This window comes from Pseudopipra pipra, chromosome 4 (assembly GCF_036250125.1).
Source record: "Pseudopipra pipra isolate bDixPip1 chromosome 4, bDixPip1.hap1, whole genome shotgun sequence".
NCBI lineage: Eukaryota > Metazoa > Chordata > Aves > Passeriformes > Pipridae > Pseudopipra > Pseudopipra pipra.
Window position 1 is genome coordinate 54181788 of NC_087552.1, and position 14097 is coordinate 54195884.

Consider the following 14097-nt stretch of genomic DNA (forward strand, 5'->3'; position numbering starts at 1 on the left):
AGCTCTTCGGTGCAGTTCAGAATTTGTTCTTTTTGGAAAAGTCAAATCAGTAACTACCTGATACGTATTGACCCTGGGATTAAAAAAAAAAAAATAAATTAGAGTTTGTAAATTGCTTACATTATATTTTGAAGTTGTAGGAAAAAAATATGGATTCTTTCCCCTTTGTCTGAAACCTTTTTGTTTGCAATGTACATTACATTATTTGTTCACAATGTACATTACTTCTTAAGAAGATTATATTTAAAAGAAATTTTAAATCTTCTCCTAGCTAAAGAGATCTCTTTTGCATTACAGGGGAAAAAAAGAATACAAAAGTATCTATTATCTAATCTATCTATCTATCAAAAATACTGTATTTCAATTATGCTTTTCCTGTCCTCTTTACAACCCTCAGTCTTTGATGAGAAGACATGAAAATTTGATCATGTTAAAATTAGAAATGAACTTTTGAGCCTGCAATGTCAAAAATTAATAAAACAGCTCTGTCCTTTTAGGCTGACACAAAAAATTATATGATGCCAGTAAGAATAGATGGTATTGCAGAATGATTTTGAGTTGGAAAGATTGCACTGCACCACAAAACACACTGTAGCTAGACTAATCTTATTAAGAAGAGGTAGAAGTATGAATAGATACATTTGTTAAACCAGTATACACACAGGAAGATATATATATAGTTCAGTATTGGTTTCACAGTGTAGCCTTATTTTGTTTTTAATCATGCTGTTCCTTTCCTACAGTACATCCAATTTTTTTCCAATATGGTAATTAGAGTTCTGTTCCGCTTGTAATAACTTTACAATTGTTTCTGTGTAAAAGTTAAAGTGTATAGTATTATATGAAGTATATAATCTCCTTAGTAATTATTTGATTACTCTGCCAGTTTTTAGCTGAAAGGAACTGAAGTTTTTAAAATATTTTAATAAGTCTTTTCTCTAAGGCTATATGGTACCTATATTTTTCCATATAGCTTGCTGAACTGGAAAGCTTTGTTGATTAATTTTATTCTACCTTTGTCCAGGCCTATTCCAGTAACAGAAAATAAAAAGCAAGCATCTTTCTCAGCCTTCTAAGATGTACCAAGGTGTCAAACATCGGCTTTGGTTTTTAGGGAATCAGTGTAATAAAAGTTTGTGTGAAATCTTATAGAAAGGGAAAATGGTCACTAAAACTAAAAAATTCTTTGGGTCTTATCTTTTTGTCTTCAGCTGACTTCATACATTTTCCCACATCTGTTCCCCTTTAATTTAGGCATTTGTTTGTTTGCTTGTTATTTAGAGTAAGCTACAACTGCAGTACCCATGAAAATCTTGGTTAGAAGTGGGGTCAGTAGAAACAGTGGCAGTGTTATAGAAATTCAATGTGTATTTTTGAAGTCTCTTATCAATGTTAGAAAATCAAATGTAATTTTCAAATATCTCCTTTAAATGCTCATTTATAAAATAATTTATGGTCCATGGGTTTTGTCATTCTGGAAAATATGGAAATATTTTTTATTTTTGCTATGCTGTCAAATTGATGAAAATTCCTTATTGGTATAATAAGTCTCAAAAAATAGAAAAGTATCTCCCCATGCTGGAAACTGCATTGTTGAAGCACAGTGTTAACTTCCTCACATCAGTATCTTCACACATTAACTTCCTCAAGCTTTGCACTACATTAGCTGTCAAAAGGTGCATTCAGATGAATTTGAATTTTGACTTTTTTTTTCCATGATATTTTAGTTCTATTAAGAAAAATAAGAGGCTATGCATTTCATTTAAGCAAATGTGCCTTTATTATGCTGAAGTAACATGTCCATCTATCACTATTACTTCAACCATCTTTTAAAGTTAATTGCAAAAAGTATTATCTGTTAGGCTACTTCTCATTCAAACCAGAGTTTGGTATGAATGAGAAGTGATCTCAAACTTTTAAAAAGTGAAGGTAAAATCTGTTTGTTAAACTACATAACAGTGATTTAAAAGATGCTCAGATTTTTCTTACTAATTTCAAAGCAAGTTTTTTGTGTTATAGGGAAGCACTTTCTTGACAAATTTTATTCCTTGCCATTCTTTTTAAGTAAAATATAAATTGTCTTCCTAGGTTGATACAATGTTTACCTCCGCAAAAATGAATTCAAATAATTACTTCATACCTTGATAACATTGTAGAGAAAATACAAGTATAGTATATAAACCTTCATACTATATTTCTCTCAGTGTTAAAAGGCCATAAGGAGAATAGTGCTTAATTATTAAAATATAAAAGTGTAATTCAGATGTAGAGCTGTGCAAGTAAATCATTCATGATATGTACTCTGATTGAAAATAGCTTGTGTTACCTATAATCCTATGCCATGCCTAGTGTATCGTGATTCATTTGATGGAGTACTGCTGTTCTGTGTAAAATACTGAGAAATAACATTAAAGTAAAACATTTGGGGTTTGTTATCACTCATTTAGGGAACAGAAGTAATATAATATGGCAAACTTCCACTTGCACTGTTCAGAAACTCTCATAACCTGTGCATGACTTTAAAGTAATTGAAAAAATCCCATACCTTATGAAGCAATTTCAAATATAAAATAAATTAGAGGGTTGCATATGCTATGCTGTACAATTGCTACACTCAACAGATAAATATATGTTTTACATATATTTGTTGGATCCCAAAGTATAATATCTGCAGAGAGGGATTTGAGTGGTCTCTGCAAAAAGCCGTGGGCTACGAAAGTTGGGGAAAGAACCTGTTTAAGAAGTAAATGAGATATAATCAGTGTGGAGTGCCCTACCCAAGCCAGAGAGCCCGAACCCTGATTTCATCAAACCTGTACAGAAGACCTATCCTGCTTTATCTGTCCCATTGTGTGCCTGGATCCTGTGCATTCTGTAAACCTGAATACCTTTTCCTCCCCTGTAATTCCCCTAAGATAAAACGGGTTTTCCCCTATGATGTAAGTGTAAGACCCCAAGATTTGTAAATCTGGGTTTTCCCCTTTTACCTCATCTCTGTGAAAACCCCGATTGTAATAGAATGAATATGCAAACCCCACCATGAATATGTAGTATCCCAGACCCATAAAATACCAGTTTTTGTGCAAATAAAGAGCTTCTTGCCTCTCTGGGATAATCTTAGCTTATTGACCTCCACACAAATTCTAGTTTATGAATGTGTCATATATTTTTAAAAACTACATGGAATAAGATATGCATTTATCACTAAAGAATGGTGATTCAGAAAATCTATGAGTGACCTAAAAGTAGTTAATAGCAAACTCACAGCAGAAGCATATGTGAGACCTTCTGTCATGACTGAGTATCCTTCCACCAGTTTTAGCATTCTTTGTGAACAGAGACTTCTTGCAACCTTCTTATTCAAGGTTCTGCTTCCATATAGAATTTTATGTCCATGTTATATGGAGATAAAAACAAAACAAAAAGGAAGAGTAGGCTTACTCATTTCAGTACTTACCTAAAGGTGGGAGCTTAAGTGTAGTCCTGAGTTTTTGGCATTACTGTTTTTTTAATAGCAATGCAATGTAAAATGCATGTGATCTTTAATCAGGATGTCAGTCCTCCAAATAATTCAGGTTTATTTTATGGTTTAGGGGAAAAAATGCTGCAGTTTCCAAGATCTCTTCCCATGAGAAAGGTTTAAATTCTTTTTTGTGTGTGAAGAGACACTGCAGGTCTTCTGACTCGTCTGCTAAACATGGTCTCTGGGTCACTGGCATTTCTGTCTGTCTTTGGTCTTAAATGTATCATTCAACAAGCCAGTGCTTAGAACTTTACTTCAAAGATGGAGTGAGCTGTTAGAGGCTGAACTTGTAATGCTTCAAAATACACGAATCAATAAGATCTTGAACAAAATATGCCCCCACGAAAAGCACCCTGAATAATACAATAGGGAAAATTCAGGTCCATATGTCTTTCATTCTGTCTGGTACCTATCTGCTAGAGCTACACAACCAACAGGAGTCAGACACTCTCTGAAAAATCATTCTCCACCAAAACAACTTGAAACATTTCAGGAGGCTGGATTTGTCAACACTATTGACTTCTGTGCCTGAATACACTTTAGATGGAAATGAAAAATTACTATTTACATATATGAAGTTCTGGAAGGAAAAAGACTAGAAAAGACAAAAAATGTCAAAAGAATTTGAGAGTCAGTATTTACTCTCAGTGTATGTGCAACGGGTGTCATGATCCGACTTTTTTTACAGAACAACAGAATATTTTGAGTTAGAAGGGACCCACAGGGATCATCAAGTCCAACCCTTAAAGCAAATAGCCCATACAGGGGTCAAAACTGTGAACTTTGTGTTTTTCGCACCATGCTCCAATCAACTGAGCTACTTTCTGGGTCTGTAATGGCTTTTCAGGTACTAAGTAAATATTATGAATTTGTTGGCAGCAAAAATAGAATAATATTAATGTATTGCTCATCAAATGCTTTTTAGTGTGAGGACAGAGCAAGCTTGTTTTATTAGAACAAAACAAACAGATACCAATAATCTAGTATATATTGCTTTCGGGGAATTCGTATAACTTAAAATCTTACCAAAATCTATGTTTCAATTCATCACATTTGTTTAGATTCTGATGACCTAAAACTTAGTGCTGTAGTTACTTTCTGTACAGTAACAACCTTAATGGGACTCCAGAATGATTCATTTGTAACAGGAAAGAAAAACATATTCCGTGCATCAGATTGTATAGGTCAACATCGTAAAATACTCTGCCTAAAAGATGTATTGATTTGTGAGGCTATTATTGCAGTTTGTCTGAACTGTTTTACTGCTGGACACCATGAACTTTCCTGTATGGTGAAAATTTTAGATGTTGTCCTATATTTGCATCTCTAAAATGTCCATCAGCAAAATATTTTTTCTCATAGTATATAAAGGATTAGATGCAGATGAAGATAATAGCATCACCAAGATCACTGTTCACCTTAAGGCTTCCAGGAAATGCTTTGTAATGATGTAGATTCGATATATTTGATTACTTTTCCTTCCCTATTAATGGTGCAGTGTTCCTTAAGTGTCAGTATTTTTGAGAGAATTAATATTTTCAATTTCCACATTCTTAAGTCAACAGATGTTTCTAAAATATCCTAAGTACCATTTTGAAGATAATAGAAGAGTGACTTAAAAGTGAATTCCCTCTGGATTTGTCCAACTGGATGTCTGAGCTACATTTGAAAAATGAAACTTCACATCTAAATCATCTAGTGACCTTGGGAATTATATAGCTCATCCCTGAACAGTTGCAGTGTCTTTTCATTCATGCATTAATACACTGATATAAGGTGGAGGAAGTTGACTATTTATATTTCTGGTTGACAGAAAGAGTTGAACTTCAGTGTTCTGTGCTTCTTTTTTAATTTACAAAAGGTTGTCAGTCCTGTAAATTGCCCCTTCAGTTTCTCTACCCAAAAGTGTCCCCAGCAGGAAATGAAAAGGTAGCATGATATTCACTTTTCTTTCCTTCTTTTCCTTGACAAATACCGTTCAGTATTCTTACCTATAGCCAGCAGTAGCTGTGCCAGAGCTCCTTAATGGCGCCACTCACATTTTAAGCGTGAGCATCCAATGGATGTGAGAGGAGGACAGCTAAAGTGTATTTAGAGGCAACCCAGTCATCCCTATGAGCTACCTGCATGCACACAGGCACATGAAGTATGACCATATATTGGTTAGTATCTGTCTTTAAATCTGCTACTTGCTAATGTCTGTATCGTATAATTAAAAAGCTCTGAATAATCATTCCCTGCCTACTTTTTTCACAGCCATGTAAGCATGATAGATGAGATTGAGTACAAATATAGGTTCCTAGTGTTGCTTTAGGTGCCAGGGTGGTCTTCTGACTATCAGACAGTTCTCCATGAAGGTATAGGTTTCATATTTGTCTTTTCAAAGCTACAAACATAGAAGTGCATCTTTATTCTGGTTTTGAGGTATCTCAATCTGATATGAATTTGAAGTCCTTTTTGCATCTCTGCATATGAAAGAGAATTCAAGGTGAATGTTTGGGGCGAGTCAGTGGGATAGTGGTATTTTCCATTCCTTTCTTCATATTGTCTAACATTCGCTGTGTCTTGTATGATTCTAGTTGCCTCTCTTTTGACATCTAGAAACTTGATATAGGATGATTTATTTTTGGCTTCTCCAGCCTTTCTTCCACTATTACTAAATTGTTGTTTCCCTATTTCTCACATGTTAAATGACAAGAATAAAAAACATATTATTTTTCCTTACGGTTTAAAATTTAATTAAATAGAAATTCTCTGGTATAGTTTTATATAAACATCAACTTATGTTGGTATTTTTTTTCTGCACAGTTCCATTTTCCACCTTTTTTGCTGCAGTGTAGTTTCTTTTATTGTGTACTCCAGTCTTCCTTTCACCAAGTATCTGAGGTGCTTGTATAAGCAGTATCATATACCAGTATCTTAATTTAAAAGCTGGAATCTATGTCACACTCTGGTTTTGGCTTTCTTTTTCCACACCTATGCTTAGAAGAGAAAAAAATAAATATTTAGTCCTGATATGTATGTTTTACATACTTTTTTGAACATTGTGATCATATCATACTTCATTATTTCTTTTCTGAACTTCCAGTGTTCACACTGGCAGTGTCCTGTGCAGGGCCAGGAGTTGGACTCGATGATCCTTGTGGGTCCCTACCAACTTGGGATATTCTACGACTGTTTAATTCTGTGATCATATGTTGTCCGCTGGTCAAATTTCCTGCCAGTTTTAAATTTCAGGAAGAAAAATTCAAGATATGTCATCAGTAGTTGTGGAGCACAGTAGAAATATTTCTAGAGCTATATATAATGCTTACAGATCACCATCCAGAGTCTTCTTTGATACAGAGGGAAAATCCTTTTTTCTCACTATTCCATACCCACAGTTTCTCACTAGATGATAGATGATTTATCAGGCAGAATACAGTTTTTTATTCAGTCTTGGCATCAGTTTCCCGATTTTTTTTTTCAATGACTGAAAGAACCCAAGCCTAACTAGTAGCACTTTTTACTTGCCTTTTTAAGTTTAATGAAAAAATAGTCCCTTATTTTACCCTTTCCCCCTTTACAAGTTTCATGTTAAAAAGAAAAGAGTATTATAACTTTACATTTCAATGTAAATTGCTAAGTTTCAGACTAGGAAAAGGTACTGTATTTGATATTAGTATTTTCAGTTAGTTTCTGTAGATTGAAAAGTCAGACAGCTGAGCTATGTGAGTATGGTGAGCAATTTAGATCATATTTTGCAAAACTGTAACTAGAAGTATGTAATTTCCAACAGGCTGTTATAATTTCCGACAGAAAGTATATACATCACATTCCATTTCAGTGAGATGCTGTTCCTTGGTAACATAAAATAAAGCACATGTGACATTGAAATAGAAAGAAGATAATGGTAATGAGAAGAAAAATAAACTATTGATAAGTTGCAAATTGAATAATTGCTAACCTTCTTGACCATCTTACTAATGATTAACCAGTATGCTCTAAATTTCTGACTTTTTAAGCTAGGGTAAATCAAGCTGGATATTCAGTATGGGTGGAAGTATCTGATAATTTTGTCAGTTCTCTCTCTGATTTAAGTTAACAATTACGTGAGCAGAGATAACCTATTCTTATGGGGTACTAAGAGAACTCTGACAATTTAAGAAATTTATTAATATGTTGTCTTTACTGTTGCTTTATTTTGTGTGATGAATCAGGTAACACTAAATAAACCATAAAAAGAAATCAGTGAACCAGAGAATAAAAGGAAACCTACTGTGTGTTTGATACTAAAAAGGATGCACACAGATACAACACATGATAGTGACACAGACTGGCACAGAAAAGGAGCTGCCTTCAGCATCACCTGCATGCAGGACTGACAAGAACACAAGCCAAGACAGCCAACTACCCTCTTCTTCTTTGACTGGTAGAGACTGAAGCTCAGTATTCAGCACACTCTCAACATGCTCTTGATTCACACAAACACTCACATTAATGGATCCCTCAAGTACCAACATGACCTTTTTTCCGGCCAACACACGTGATCAGTTCCCAGCCAACACCTCTGACCTGACTCCAGCTGCTGACCCCAGATCCAATCACTCTGGTCCTGCCAGTAGCTGGCACCTAGATCCTGCAGCACACACACACAGACACACACACACAAGGCATAGAATGTGGGATTACACAGAGATAGCCAAGAAGGGATTTATATAACATGAAGACAGGACAGACTGCAGCAAGGAGATGAAGGGCTCAGTGAGAGAAGTGTACTGACCAGTTGGTTTTACAAGTGACCAAACTATTTCATATCCCTGTCTGTTTATTCCCATTTTATTCCTTCCTGTTACCCTTCCAGTGCACATTCCCCCATCAGTTTGTGTAGCTCCACGATCCCTGGCAACATTCTGGACAATCAAGTTTGCATGCTTATCAGCAGCAAACTTCTGGTTTGCCTGCAGTTTCTTGGTAGCCCACCAATTTGTGTGACTTGACCACATTTGTTTTTGGTCATTGTCTCATTATGTTTGTCAGGTTTGTGTCTCTCTCTGTTATCATTTATGGCTTTCCTCTTTTCTTATTATACCTTATTCCCTTTTATTATATACCACAGCCTATTATTCTTCCTTCTAAAGCTGACCAGCAAAACAATGAAAGTTTATACTTCTTTTTCTGTCTATTTCAAGCCCTCTGTATAATTGTTTGTCATTCCTGAAATGGTTTGTTTTAGTTGATCATTGTGTAATTCCCATCTACCAATCGATCACTGGATACAGAAATGAGCTCTCCCAAATAATTGACGAATCTGGATCAAAGATTTTAATTTATTTGCATCTCTCCTTGTCTCATAACCTGGATGCTGTTTCATTCCTGTAATGTAGTTTGGTGCAGAATTGCAAAAGGTCAATATTAACACTTTTTGGCATGGATTCATTCCGCCTAAGAGAAACCTTGAAAAGGGTAGTGGTTTGTGAAAGAGGAGGGGAAGGTTGAAGGCAATCAAGCATATATCATTTTCTGTTGCATGCATGCAAAAAAAATTCAGTTTCAGGAAATTTCAACAAGAACATATTTCCATATAGTCTTTGTTTCTACATTTGTTAGGAGTCTCAGTCTAAAACTAACTATGTAGCCTAATTGCAAGTATAAATGAGTAAGTGACGGGGGGAGAGCTGTAACTCCCCTTATGCAAGACTCAGAAGGACCACTCTGCACGCAAGTCACAGTGTGACACAAAATGGCTGTATATTGAACATGGACGGCGACTTATAAAGGGAGAGTAGGGAATTTACTAGAACAAAGGGTGGAGACTGGGAGGAGTATTCAAAGGAGCGGCCAATCATGGTAACAAGGGGTGGAATTTATGCAAACATGGATAAGGGAGAACATATCTATGGGGAGTACTGCAATGCAGCAGGATTGGATGAATAAGGAAAGGGTTTACATAGAACCAATAGGACAAAAAGTAACAGGGGTAAGGAGAAGGGAATCATACATTCTCATAATAAAACATGTTATGCCAACAAGAGAACAATTGTACAGCTAAGTGAAATACTGGAAACAAACACTCTTGTGTTTATGATGATCAGAGCTTGTGCATGACGGCGTAGGTGCACTCTGAGATGTTTTCTTCTTCTTCCTCTGATCTCTCCTCATTAAGTCTTTTCCACCACTCATAAGACTCTCTTGGGGCACCTCCAACAAGTAAGTTCACATGCTTAAAAGGGGACTGCAAGAATACACTGGTCTTTACAAGGGTGCAAAATTTATGGATTATAGACTATCTTTAGAACATTATTATCCTTATAAAAATGAGGTCATGCGGATCAGAACATCATTAATGCATAAAACTGAGAAATACTGCAAAAGAGTTATTGAAAAATATTTACTGAAATGTAATATTTCACTCACTCATCTGTTTTAGCAGCTCTCCCTTCTCCTTTTTATGCTTGATTTAACTGATCAGAACTGAATTATAACAATATGAACATTCACTACATCTTTGTCATACGTTGACGGTGACTAAATCTCGAACTGCTTCTACCAAAACTTGCCTTTTATTTTTCTTGATCACCAATGAGGAAATGGAAATTTCACACATCTTCAATCACAATTGCTGACCACTACTTGGATATCACCTAGCAACTGTAAAACTTCAGCATAAGCTTTCAGACCAGAGAAATCTTAGAAAGGTTTCAAATATTGAATGCCTGAAGGAGTCATAATTTTCCTGCATGTATTTTTGTGAGAGGAGGAAACAGAACTAACTTAAATACATGTGTACAGAAGTATCAAAATCTTTTGCTTTTGGCATCAGACAATTAGCAATGCTCCCTGTGTTAGGTAAGAATCCCATATATAAAATTCTATCAAACCCAAATGAAATAGATGATTCAAGTGTGGTGAGCTCTATAGCCTCATATTCTTCTAAGACACATCTGCTAGCCTGTGTATTTGCAGAGAATTAAAATTTTTCTAATATAATACTGGTGAGCTGAGCATGACCAGAATCTTAAACAAAGATTTGTTTGCTTCTGTTGTTCTTCAAAAATAGAATATAATGATGTCTCCAAATGCAAGTTTCCATCCTGTTTGTTTTTCATCTTGCAGTGTTAATAACATTCTGCTGATCAAATTCACATACAATTATTTTGAAAGCCCCTGATGTTTTTGCCTTCGCTTTTTATTAACCAGACAATAGATGCTTATCTTTTTAATACATGAGGGATGAATACCTCTCAAATGCAAAAATATTTATTTTAGAAAAAAGATGTAGATATCCTTTCTAGACATATGTTGTGTCTTCTGAATCTCCATGAAGTTTGGCAACTTTCTGCATAAAACATGGATCTTTCATTATATTTTAATTTTTTTGTGGAATGTGCTGAAAGAAGTGAAGACAAAAGGATGGAAAGGTTAAAAAGCCCCATAGCTTAGCTATGGCACTATGGCACTAATGCTATAGCATTATAGCACAGTATATTTATTTCCTTTATTCTTCAAGTTTTTATTTTGGCTTGTATGACTTTGGCCAAGTACTTCCTTGGTTAGCTGAACATATACAAAGAGGTGATTATTTATTTTTAAAAACTTCAGAGGTTCCTTTACCATTTTTCTTTTATATTTAACATCCCTGAAAGAACTGGATTGGTGGTGAGTGAGGAACTAGTAAAAGTGCATATTTTTTCATGGAAAGAAGTTTATCCCATTATGTTAAGCTTATCAATTATATGTGCTAGCAATTTTGGAGGTTCAAAGGTGCCACTGCAAGGTGTCAGATATTCAGAAGTAATCATTATGGCTTAAATCCTACCTTTTTATTCATACTCTCAACTTTTAAAAATTCAGATTTAATTTGAAAAAACAATAGTTTGCATGAAAATTTTGATGCCAATCTTTTAACAAATCAGTATTTGTTCTTATTGGTCCTAGATCAGACTGCTTCCAGGAAGCTTGTTCAACTCTCTGAGCTGAACAAGAGTAATAGCACTATTAATATATGTAATTTAAACAATTGAAATAAACTTTTGGTCTCCAAGCTTCAATTTTTCTTGTCTTAAATCTAAAGGGGTTTTACTTTGTCCTTTAACTGTCACATTGTTCATCTTTTTACTATTAAAATATGTACTTTATATAAATTATAATCACTTCGTTTTTTCACTGAGATGTGAATATACTAATCAGTCACAAATTTGCTTTACACAGTACTCATCTGTGCATCTTAGATTTTTGTGGTTTAATGACAAATCTTCACTTTGCTTAAAACATTTTGGGGTTGATTATTTCCTGTACTTTTCTTGTCATGTTCTTTTATGGTCCTTTGCGTAATTCAAGCTGAACTTCATACCCTCTGGCTGCAATTAAAACATTCTAAAGGCTGAGAGCTAAAGCTAGTGGAAATATTTCTAGCATGAGCTTTTTGTACTGTGGCTGTGCTTAGCAATTACAGATACAGCTTTACCTTCAGCTCAACTGAACAGCATTTTGTTTGTCCTATTCTAGTTTTACTACCAACAGTACTTTTTATATCTGAGCACAACCAGCACTCATATACTGAACCATATGAAGTTGTTAAGGTACACAGGCAGTCTGGGCAGTCTTGAGGGGTAGGGAGGGGTAGACAAATTGAACATTCCCTAGCACAAAGGTACAAAGGTACAAAGCAAAGTAAAGCTTGAAAGAAGCACTGCAGCATATTAATGAATTTTAAGTTTGGGGTAGGAACAAAGGAACAAACCTGATGTTGCAGTGTTTTAAAAAGCATAAAGTGATGGTTCTACTATGTTTTGTTTGTACAGGGGAAGAGAGTAATTTGAAAAAGGCAAAAATTATTTGATTAGATTGGGCTAATATTGACATTATAATAAATGAGCCATAAAGATGACATGGTAAATGAAAACAAAGTCTAGAGCTGCAAGAAGGTAACATTTCATCAATAAGCTGTTAGGATTGCTGAATAGTCTGTAATAGCAATTAATAATCCTTCTTAAGCAATTAAGGATGTGCTTGGGAGAAAAATCACTGCAATCTAAACAATATCCAATAGCTTTTACCTGTGTTGTGGAATGACTTAACTTTTTCTTTGTCTCTTTGGTTTTTTTTATTTTGTTTTGTTCCTGGGGCACAGAATGTGGCTGTTTCAAAGGATGATGAAACTTATAAAGCTAAGCTTATAAAAGAAAACTTTATTTTTTATAAAATTGCAAGGAGACTACATTTTCTCTTTAAAGCCCATGACAAAAAAAAAGGGAAGATCTTCAAAGTTATCAAGTCATTCAAGTTATTGAACTAAAGCCTGTGAGCTGCTTAAGCACAGAAGCCTCTGATTGACTTCTTTTCTTTCCTTCCCACCTTCCAAGAACATGAAGGAGAATAGTAGTGGTGTTAATATACTTGGTATTCTCTTGCATAAATCAAGGAACAATATGTACCATAGCAGTATTGAAAAAAATTTGACTTTGAAATATAACCTTCAAGGGAGAGTGCACAGGGCACGGTGGGGAAGGCACCACAGTTCACATGATTCTTTTCACTTAGGGGTTCTTCTTGGGAGAAAAGAACTTGTAGAAGATGTCTGGGATTTTTTGAGGTCCCTGAAAATTTGGAATCATCAGAAAAGGCAAAAAAAGAAAGAATCAGAGGGTTGGAGCATTCAATTGGGTAATGTATCATTGTATATATTTAATGTAATTAATTTATAAAACTCAGTTCTTGAAATATAGCTGATTTGATCATGTCTGTACTAATACACTTACTACAGACTATGGCACAGACTTGAAAAGTTGTGTGTGACTGTTGACCTACTTTCTAGTAAGGTTTCAGCCAGTGACAACATTTTCTCGGGTGATATGTTGTGAGCGAGGGATTATTCCTAATTCTTGTTATTCTCCTGTTTTGGGAAGTGGAAAGCTGAGTCATGAGGAGATCAGTATCATTTATGCCTGTGCACAGAGAAAGTGTCATAAAAAATTATTTTTGGAGATGTACAACATCAGCACTACTTTGGGATGTTTTGTGAGAAATTGAGCTTCAAGAAAGAAGTCAGATGGGGCTCTTTCTCATAAAACGGTTATTATAATTTTGTTACAGTACAGACTAGGTATCCAAATAGGACTGATCTTTGCAAGCGAAAAGTAGTGCTCCCTTTGAAGTAGGCAATTGGGTCTGCTACCATGGAATTAACTAGACATTTTTAATCTTATTTCTCCAATACATACAAGTCTCTTTCCTTACTACAGAAGAAGAGGACTTGTACCATTTTCAGAATTCATTATGACTACTAGGAAAGCAGTTTTGTACTTGGAAACAATTTCTTTTTTCCAAGTCTTTTGTTGTAACAATGAAAGTCAAAGAGGAAGTATCGCTCAAGAGAATGGTTTACAAAGCACCTGAGCTAAAGTAACTTTAACAAAAGTCAAGATTCCTTCTCAAAACACAGACAACCAACCAAACAACTCCTTCTCCCAAAGGAGAAAATAACCCAACCCAAACATAAAACCAATACAGGAATAAATAGTACACAAAATTATAATGAGATTTCTTAATATTCATAATTGCCAGTTTACTATCATACTTTCCCGAATATTTAT